Here is a 10,874-nt window from a genome sequence, read left to right on the forward strand (position 1 = left end):
CCTGGGTTCAAGTTCTGACTGTTACACACCAGCTGAGGCTTCAGGCAAGTCACATTGCCCCTCCAAACCTCAATTTCTTTTCTCTGCAAAGTAGGGATTAGAAATAAAACATCTACCTTATGGGCTTGTCAGGATAAATCCAAAGAGCCTTTGTAAATTCTAAAGCAAAAGTATTATATACAGAAAAGCCAAGAAGCATGACTATCAGTTACATTATTATTAATCCTAGACCGGGTTCAGGGATAGTATTGTGTGGTGGTTTTAGCCTGAGGAGTCTTGATAGTCACGTGACTTGGGGCAAGTTTCTTAACCTCTCTGAGCCTTAGTTTTCTCATCTGCAAAATGGGGATTCTAATAGTACCTACAGCAAAGGGTTGCTGTGGGCGTAAAAGAGAGGGTACACATAAATGGTCTGCACAGTGCCTGGCGCATAGCAAACTCCACAAATAGCGACGGTTATTATTTTAACACCCCTCCCCAATAATTCCTCCAGCTGCTTCACCCCCGTCCTCCCACCTGGAGGAGGTGGTGGTCTCACCTCACCCCCACCTTCCTTCCCTGAGGCAGACATCCCAGCCTCATTTGGATGAAAATGTATCCCGAGGAAGCTGCCTTCCCCGCAGCCCTCAGAGGAGGCAGGGCGGGAGCGAGTGCAGCTGAGGGGAGGTCGGAGGAGGAGGGCACTGTGAAGGGCTGTGTGGCAGTCGGGGGATGGGGATCAGAGGCTGTCCCCGCACCCCAACCAGCCGCCCGGGATTGAGGCCACTCCGCCTGCCAGGCTGGGCCTCATCGATGCTGGGAGCTGCTTATCAGGTTAGCGTGGAGCCGCTGTCTCTGCACATTACTCGACCCATCCGTCGCCGCTCTCCTGCGCGCTCTGCCTGCCCCCAGCTCTGCCTGTGCTAACTAGCTAATTGGATCTTGGCTAACCTGGTTATGGGCCAAGTCAGCCTAGCTCCTCTGCCTCCAGAAGCATGGGTGGGGGCAGGGCAGAGCGGCTGTGCATGTGTGTGAGCATGTTTGTCCTTGTGGAGGAGCCTGTCTCGAGCCCTTGTTCCAATCTTCCCAGGATCCCCTGGGCCCACGGAGACTGGATCTTGGCGCCCGAGTTGAGCCCAGAGTACCCCAATCCGCCGTGAGTCGTTGAGGGCATGAGGGCATACCCCCATTCCAAAACTCAGCTCTGCCACCAGCATCACCTAGTTGACTTCGGGGAGGCTGAGCCTCAGCTTCCTCCTTTGTAAATTGTGTTATGGAATAATAAGATGTGTCACCTCGGGTGGCTGTGTAAATGGAAGACGCACTCCAGTGCCGGGCACTTAGTAGGCACTCTGGGAGTGATAACTGTGATCTGTGATCACGTCGTCGTCGTCATCATTAGGCATGCTGGGTTCCTGCCACGTCCCCCATCCTGTGGTTGGGGGTGGGAGGGATCCCAGAGTGGGGGGCAGGAGAGGCTTTCATTCACAGTTCCTTGCAGGTGTTTCCTCTGGGGCAAGACTCCAATCTCTTCAATTGTTCCTTATGCAAATATTATGCTAATGATCACGTCAGCACACTCCAGAGCTCCGGGAAGGTGAAGGGTGGGCTGATTCCCCAGGTTTCAGTTCGGCCTGGTCCATCCCCTTCCTCCCACAAAGAGAAGCAAGTGCCGGTCCCCTGACAACACCAGTCCTCAGGGCAGAGGGAGCAAGAGAGACCCCGGTTGAGAGAGAAACAAAGAAAGGCCCCAGTCTTGGTAGGAGATGGACAGCCTCATCATTGCCATAATCACCGACATCAAAAAGGCCTTTGGAAACGTCAGATTCTTCCCCGCCCTGTGCAGGCTACTCTACAATTACAGAGGCGCAGCCCCTGGCCCTGGGGAGCTGGCGTGGGGGTGGGGAGGAGTCGGGGGAAGGGAGGGGAAGGAGGGGAGAGGGCTAGGGTTTGCTAGAAGGCAAGCGGCCGCTCTCTCATGGTCCTTGAGGGCAGGGGCCTTGCTCAGGCCCCTCCCAGCGTCCCAGCTCCTGGCCGAGGCTGGGCTCACCATCAAGTGGGGAGACCGAGATTAGGAAAGTGATCCTGAGAAGGCCACAGTTGGGCTTGTCCTGCTCTGCTTTCACTTTCTTTTTTTGCGGAACACAGGCTCCGGACGCTGGCCACGGGCCCAGCCGCTCCGCGCCATGTGGGATCTTCCCAGACCGGGGCACGAACCCGTGTCCCCTGCATTGGCAGGCGGACTCTCAACCACTGCGCCACCAGGGAAGCCCCTGCTTTCACTTTCTGACCACCCGTGTGACCGGTCACCTCTGTCATGTTTTGTGAGCTGTTAAATGGGCATGAGAATCCCTGCTTCTTTATGTTCCTGTGAGGATTCAGTGAGATGCTGTAGGCCTCACCCAAAGATGATCATAACTGGCAAGCAGAGTGAGAGCAAAAGAAAAACAGATGCCCATTCTGCTCCGTGGCCCACAGTAGGGCGCTCAGACAAAACTGGTACCATTTTGCACCTGGCGACATGACACGGGGTCTCCACTGAACATCTAACCTGCCCTCTGGGTTAATGTTGGACAAGATTTGCAGTTGAACCTTAGCCTTCTGGCACTGTCCTCTGTTAGAACAGAGGTGGGAGGGGAAGTGTACTTGTGTGGGCACGAGTACAGGTGAGGAGTGCTGATGAGGCCCATGTGGAACCAGCCTGTTCCCTGGGGGAACCCCCTGAACATACCGCCTTTGTGTTGCTGAGATGTCAGGCCTCTAGGCAGCTCAACTGACTGTGACCCCTCCACACTCTGTGAGAGGAGCCCCAGCCCTTGGAGCCTACTCCAGGGAGGTAGTAGGTGCTCAATAAATACAAATTGACTGGAATGGGGAGACAGCCCCGAGGACACTGCCAACTAGATAACCAATTGTGCAAGCAGCAGGCCGCTGTAATTAGACCAAGGAGAACAGTCAGTTATGAATATCAGACGCCTGGTGGGCTTAGCAGCCATTGAGGGTGGCTGTAATGATGAGAGAGGCAACTCCTGTGCCCTCAGGGCCTGCCCTCCCTGATGGCCTTCTGAAGAGGGCTGAATGGCACCGAGTGCCCTCGCTGCCTCAGGATCCCTCTGCCTTTGTCTGGGCGCCCCACCATTAGGGGCCCTGCTTCTCCCTTTCCCCTCCTCCCTCCTAGAACCCACCCCACCCCCAGCCTTCTATCTGCACCTCCATTATGATGCCTGTTAGGATGCAGCCCAATTACAGTTCTTTATGCCCAAGGCTTATCGCCTCCGTGGGATTCGAAACTCCCCAGGGCAGGGTTTATCCGGTGGTGTCCACTGCTGCATCCCCAGTGGTGGAAGCCAGCCCCTGGCCTGTAAAGGATGCTTAATAAATTCATGTTGAAATGGAAAATTAGGGTGAGGAGGAGAAGGGGAGTTGGAGAGAAGGGAGAGAAAGACCTCAGAGAAGGAGAAGAAGGGAGAGCGAGAGGAGAGGGGAGAAGGAAGGAAGATGGGGAAGAAGGAAGAGGGGACAGTGAGGCGGCCGTGTTGTTCTCTGATGGGGAACACAGCCTAGTCCTCCTTTGGTGCTTATAGTCTACTTGGAAACATAAGGTGGCCACACAAAGAGCCCTGCCCCTGTCCTTCTGCCCTGTGGCTGGCTCCTGCATCCGTGACCTGGACCTGCTCTCTCTGCCCTGGCAGTCCAGGCTCCCCTTGGCAACCTGGCTCTGAGGAAGTGCTCCTGGGTACCATCCAGGCAGTGGGGGCCGGGCAGGAACCATGCCAAGCTAGGGCGCATGGCCAGGAAGGAGTCAGCAAGGCGGATGCCGCCCCTCTCTTGCTGTCTTGATTAGAGAAATTGAGATGTTAATAATATTCCGAGATGCAAGGTGCTAATTAAAGTTAATTACTGTTTCCTTGTGAAGTAACCTCTCCTCATGTTTACCGGGAGCAAGGCTGCCAGCCGCTCCCCTGGCTCGTGCCAATCACAATGCCCGCTGCTGTGTCCCTAACCCTCACAGGTGCCCTCAGCTGCCCCAGTTCAGCCCAGGCAGGCACTGCGACTTCCCGGGCCCTGCCTCTTGGCGCGGCACCAGACCAGCCCTGTTGAGGTGCATGGGGCACACGGGCGGCGGGAGGGAGTATCCCGTGGGCCTGGCGACAGGACAAGTGGCCTTAGACGTTGGCACCGCTGTCCTCTGCCTCCTCCTGCAGAGTCTTGCCCTGTCTCTTTCCAGTTCCTGGACCTGGAGCAAGTTACTTTACCTCTTAGCATCTCAGTTTTCATATCTGTAAATGGGGCTAATAATTCCTACCTTGTACAGTTGTTGTGAGGATCAAATGAGACACTGCCTGTCAAATGCTCGCCACAATCACATAGCTGGGATTTAATAAGCTCTCAATTAAGGTTAACTGTGATTGTTGTTGTCTTTGTTAATAATCGTCTCCCTCCCAAATCCCTCTCCTGTGTGGTCTGACTGCAGGCCTGGCAGTGGGTGAGCTGAGTAGGCACTTGTTCTCTACGCATACTGGGGACACCACCCCAGGCACGCTGCACACGCCCCCACACCAACACCCTGCCTTGTGGAGGGCCTCCCCATCCTGAGCCCCCCCCACCACCACACACACATACAGCCTCTTCTCATGGCCCTGTCCCTGGTCTCAGCCTCACCCGGGGAAGTAGAGAGAAGAGGGAGGAAGCTGATAGGGCTCTCTCAGGGGTACAGTTCTGCAAAGCTGCATGTGTGTGTGTGTGTGTGTGTGTGTGTGTGTGTGTGTGTGTGTGTGTCCACGCTTGTGTTCCAGGCTTCATAGGGCTTTGAGGGAGAGGCCACCCTCTTGGGATGCAAGTCAGGTTGCCATGACAACCACTGCAGGTGCACAGCACCTCCAATCTTTTCTGCTTCCCCCTCCACAGCCACTCTGACCAATTCTGGGGGAGACACCATCTCTCTGATGGGAGTCTCCCCAACCGCACCCCAGGCTACCACCCCTGTCCCTTGCCTGCCTTCTCAGGAAGCCCCAGGGCTCAGGAGGGGGCCAGGGACAAGGAAGAGCCCTGGGAAAGGATTCCTCTTTCAAGCCCAGGTTCCTCTAGGGGCTTAGTGCTAATGAGTTGATATTGCCTGTCACCTTTGATTTGGGCAGATGGAGGTTTCTGAAGCTTGGGTAATCAGAGAGTCAGGACCCCCTACTGGCTTTGTGTACCTCCCTCCTGCCCTGGGAAGATCCCTGGCTCCTTCTCTGAGGGTGGCACTGGTCAGCACAGCCCGGGGCATTTCCTGTTTATGGGCTTAGAAGGGCAAGTGGAGGGGACCTCAGTCTGGGCATCTGGCCCAGATTTGGGGGTGAGGGTGAGTTGGAGGGACACTGATGGTACCAGCAGGCCCTGGGAAACTCCCATGGCTCAGCTATTCCTGGTGGGTTTCTGCATTCCACCCACTCTGGCCCCAAACCCAAATTCCAAGTGTAGACTTGCTCAGGGTAGAGCCTGTCCTTGGCTTTCTATTCCAGGCTTGACCTCCTTCTGCTCAAAGGCACCTGCCTCTAACCCCTCTGGGGGCCTGGATCCTTTCCCCCAAAGCCCATGCCTCATGGCTCCAGCTCCATCTACCTCCATCTCAGCTCCCTCCTCACATCCCCCTCTTCCCCAGTCTCCCTCTCATCCCCATCCCACCCACGCCCCTCACTTTCCACACCTCCTTCCCCCTCTCCACCACAACCCTTCCCATCTGTATCCCTACTCACCTGTGGCTGCCCTCCCTCTGCCTCCCTTTTCTTGCTCTGGCTGCAGACTCCCCAGGCAGATTTCCTCCCATTCATTCATTCAGGGATGGTAAATAAGTTGAACAAGATTCTTGCCTCCTGCAAGCTTTTATTCTAGGGGGAAGAGACAGAAATTGAACAAGTAAACAAATAAATGAAATAATGATAGACTGGCCAAGGTCAAGGAAAAGGATAAAGGGGAATCTGTGACAGAGATCACAAGGGCACTTTCTAATCCCCCAAATAGATGTGAAGTCAGGAAAAGGACCATGGAGAGCAGCCGACAGGGGCCACCTGGAGGCAGAGATTTGGCAGAGGCCGTCCCCCAGGTCATCTGTAAGCGGTGGACACGGAAGCTACTAGACCCTGCTGCTCTCCGCCCATTCACCCCCTGCTCAGACAGATGCCTTGCTCTTCAGTCAACCATGATGGACAGAGACAGAAAATCGGAGAGACCTCCTTCCCTCCAGCCCCGCCTCTGCCCCCACCCCATCAGCTCTTGCCAACTAGTGGCTCTCCTGATAACACTGAGATGAGGGCCAAGAGTACCAGTCCCGGGGCATCTAAAGCGGGAGACTGAGTACACGGGCAAGAAAAACATGACCATGTCAAAACACAGCCTCAAACCTGAACAAACTACCACCGCTGTTAAGAAATTAAATATGCAAGTGCTGAGAGAACTTGGGAAGGCTCCTGGCCAGGAAAGGGGTCACTGCAGGCAGTTTTCCGGGGGTGCAGGGGGAATGAGCACGTGGAACAGCTCCAAGCCACGTGGAGTCCAGAGTGCGTTCACAGACACAGCTCGGGGACTTTGCCCTTCCCGGTGCTGCAGCCCCATGAAATATTTAGGCTTCTGGACTCTGCTCATCCCATCTTGTCCTCCTCAGCAAGTGCACTTCCCCTACATGATTTATGGCTGTCCCCTTTCGTCTTCTTCCAGGCCTGCAGAGGAGGGAAAACCCAGTCCCCAGACTGGAGAAGGGTATGTCCCGAACCCCTACCCCCGTGGGCAGGGGCAGGATCCAAGCCTAACCTCCTATTCCATACTCATCCCCCACAACGAGGACACCCACCCATAGAGGGGAGCCTTGAGAGAAAGGTCATGGGGCTGAGTCTAGGAACTGAGAGGTAATTTAGGGGCCGCAATAATGGGGAAGCAGAAGAAGGAGAAGGGAAAGATGCACACGTCCTGGTTCCCAAAGGGCCTGGGAAAGGAAAGGAGCTGGGGACTGAGGATAAAAGCTGCGTTCATCGAGCACTTATAACTTACCGTGCTAAGCAGTTCACATGCATCATCCTCTTAAATCCACACTACAAAGTTAGGATGTATTATTCCCATCTCATAGCTAGAGAAACTGCTGCTCAGAGAGGTTAAGTTACTTGTCCAAGGCAATCGAGACAGTCCAGTTCCAGAGGCCAAGCTCCACATACTCCAGAGATGTGATGACACTTGGTTAGGGGAGGGAGGTGGGAACAGAGGTGGGTGTGTGTCTGTTGGGGGGAAGTCATGCCTGGGCAGTGTCTGCCCCCTTCCCTCTTACTCCCAAAAGATGAGGCAGCTCTCAGTATAATCCGGCCCCCCTGCCACTCCTCCACTCCAAAGTGGATCAGCCCCAGCCAGCACTCCAAAATCTTCAGCTGTTTATGAGGCAAACATTGTTGGCCAGAGATTGGGAGACCCTGAAGAAGGGGGAAAAGAAAGATGAAGAGACAGAGAAGGAGAGAAGGAGAGAGAGTAAGAGAGAGCTAGAGGAAGAGACAGACACTGAGCACAAAGCAGGTGTGTGTGACGGAACACGAGTGACAGCTGGGCGGGGGTATTAGAGTGACCCACAGCCTGGACAGTTATAGCCCAGCCCATCCACTGGATGGTGACAGAAAGGATGGAAGGTGATAGAAGGAACTCCCACTCCCCACCCCCACTCAGCTCCCTTTCCTCCCGCCCTTCCCCCTTCACACCCCAGCTTCTCCTTCCCCTCCCCCACTGTCTTCTCCAGAACAATTCTAATTAGACTAAGTGACTAAGAGCTGGTTTCGGCCTGAACAGCCAATTAGGCCAGGAAGAAGGGAAAGTAGCTCCCCTAAGTCTCGCATCCCTACCCACACACCTCCTCTGCCTTTTACCCAGACCAAGTCTTCTTAGTCCAAAACTCCAGACTCACTCAAGTTCTCCTGGTCCTGCTCCTCCCTCACTGCCCACTGGGCCCCTATGACCTGTGTCCAGACAGCCCTCAGCCCACTGCTTAGTGCCCACCTTGAGGTCCTCCATTCTTGAGGCCCTGAGTCCATTCGAGTCTTCCTGGCAGAGGGTGCAAGGAAAGAGAGGGGGCCTCCTTGGGAGGCTAGCTTTCTGAGTCTCTTTATTTCTGATGCTGCTCCTCTCTCTCTCTTTCCCTTCCTCTGGCACTTATTTCTAACATCCATGGACCAGGCCTTCTGGTTGCCATGGAGATATAATGTGCAGCTGGATGTGAGCGGGTGAGAGGAGCTGTGTGCGCTGTGCAGCACGGGTGGCTGTGTGTGAAACGTATCCACGTGTAAGGAAGCTTTCCTCAAGGTCTCCCTGAAGTGAGATCCCAGCCGAGGGGGAGACTCCAGAGGGCCCCAGTAACCCTCAACCACTGCAGGTCAGATACTAAATCATGTTCAATCCAGGCTCTTAATCAGCAGATTCTGGGCGGGGGCCCAAGCTGCCCCTCCTGTCCAAGGAGAGGATTGGGAGCCCCAGGAAAGGAACAGAAGTGGGCAGACACCTTTCCTGTATAGAACAGCTGGAGGGAAGATTAAGCTGTGCAGATGGGCAGGCTGAGAAGAGGCCAAAAGCACCCCCCTCACAACACACTCCAGGGGATGGGGGTGGGGAGGTTGACCCAGCAAGCCGGAAATTCCCCTCCATTTGTTTACTTCCCCCAGTATTCATTCAGGAGGTGGTGAGAAGTCAGAGACCTAGGTTCCTGCCCTCAGGAAGCCTAGCATCTTAGAGGAATCATGCTAACTTCCTTATTGTCTCCCATCTCGGGGCATTGGCAGCTGCAGTTTTCTGTACCTGGAATACTCTGTCCTGAGCTCTAAATCTTCAGGTTCCCTTGGAGAAGCTGCCTGGGCCACACTGAGTAAGGCGGCCCCCTTCTCTCCCCCACCTCCAGTTATCCTCCTTTGTGTCCCACTGTTTGTTTCCTTCACAGCGCTTTAACACAACCTATAATTACCTCATTTGTTTGTTTATTGTCTGTCTTCTCCACTGGAATGGAAGTTCTAAGAGACAGTAGGGACCATGCCTGTCTAATTCAGTGCTGTAACGCCAACAGCTGGCACAGAGCCTGCCCCACAGTAGGTGTTAAATATGTGTTAAATAAAAGAGTGGACACACGATTTCAGTGAAGCCCCACGATGATCCTCTGTGATGGTAAGCGTTATTAGCTCCATTTTACAGATGAAGAAACCAAGGCACAGTCACCTGCCCAAGCTCATACCCGTAGGAAGCACTACAGATTTCTAATGTAGGTCTCTCTAACTCCAGGTGTGATGGAAGGATGTGGGGACCGAATTTCCTAATATACACTGTACCCTGGTTCCTCTTCCTTGCTGTCTGTGGGTATATGCCTCCACCTCCAACCCAGGCTCTCCAGAGAAACTTCGGCAGAGAAGGCAAGAGGACAGTTAGAATCTGTAAAGAACATAAATCTGACCTTTTCTTTTAGAGGCTTAGAATCCCTCAGTGGCTCCCTTTCCTTCCTTAGGTTGACCAGCAGGCCCTGCTAGCTCTGGCCCCTGCCTTCCTCTTCAACTTCTCCTGCCCTCCTGAACTACCTCACCTTCTCCTTCTGTACCTCCAGGCCCTTACACACACTGCTCCATCAGCCTGGGATGCAGACCCCTTCCTCAGTGGGCTCTTCCCCATCTGCCCTTTAGAACTCAGCTCTGGGACCACCTCTTCCAGGAAGCCTGCTGGACGGTGCTGGAGGAGACACCTCCTTTGGCCCTCTAGCCTGAATTTACGGCTCAGGGCAGGGCTGAACGCGATGTGGTCATTGTTTACCTGTCTGCCTCTCCCATAGAGACCGTGAAATGTTTGTGGTATGAATGAACCAACCAGGGACAGGATTCTAGTACCCTAGTCCCTTGACCCCTGATATCATTGGCAGGGCTTGGCCTCAACAGGAGGAGCTCCTCACCCCTCACTGTCTGGCCAAGTCAGGGGTGGAGGTGACATGGGGCCCTCCTGCTGACTCAGCGCCTCCTGTGATGAGAAGGTGAGGCCTCAAGGTTAGGGGCAGGTCACCCTTGCCACAAGTAGAGGGAGGGCTGGAGATTCTGTAACTGGAGGATCGGTGGGGAGCACGGAGTTGCACACTGAGCCAGGGAGCTGACCTCACCCCTGTGGATTCAGAGGCTGTCAGAGGGGCTTCTGCCCTTCCTTCAGGTGCCCCCCCACCCACCCACCGCCAGGCTCTCTGGGGCGCGACTGATCCAGGCCTGATCTGGGCAGTGTCTTCACGCTGCCCGCCCCCGCCGGCCCCCACCTCTTCCGCACAGGAGATCCAACCAACTTGTCTCCAACTGTAGCGAGGGGGCGTGGGGAGGGTCCAGGCCCTAAGAAGCCCGGAGTATGGGAATGGATAAAGGGGCCCCCACGACCCCCGCCGTACCGGCGGTCGATCGGGGTTTACACGGAGGCTCATCCAGGATTAGTCCCTGCTCTCGACTAATCCCAGCAGCTGAACCAACCCCGGGGTCCGGGAGCCAGGCCCACGCTGCGCGAGCGGGGGTACACGGCGCGCTGGCTGAGCGGAAGCGCGCGCGGAGGGAGGGGCGCCCCGGGAGGCGGGGCCGGGAAACCGGCTGATCCGGTCTCTGTTCTACGACCTCTCCGGAGCCGGTGTTTACCCGGGAGCCGGACTGAGGAGGCCGGGGCCGCTCGGGCCCGGAAGCAGGGGAGGGGAGCGCAGTCGTGGATGGGGGCTGAGACCTTTTCGGGTCCCCGTACATCGACTTCCAACCCTCGTTCCTGAGCGTGAGAGGGAGCGACAGACAGACAGATGTCTCCCGTCCTTTCTCCTATCCAGTTCCACGATTCAAACTCGTTGCTAAATGAGGGGTGCGTGAACGGATACATGCCCCCTGGAAGAAGGCAGCACA

The sequence above is a fragment of the Pseudorca crassidens genome, chromosome 3 (genome assembly GCF_039906515.1).
Source record: "Pseudorca crassidens isolate mPseCra1 chromosome 3, mPseCra1.hap1, whole genome shotgun sequence".
Lineage (NCBI taxonomy): Eukaryota > Metazoa > Chordata > Mammalia > Artiodactyla > Delphinidae > Pseudorca > Pseudorca crassidens.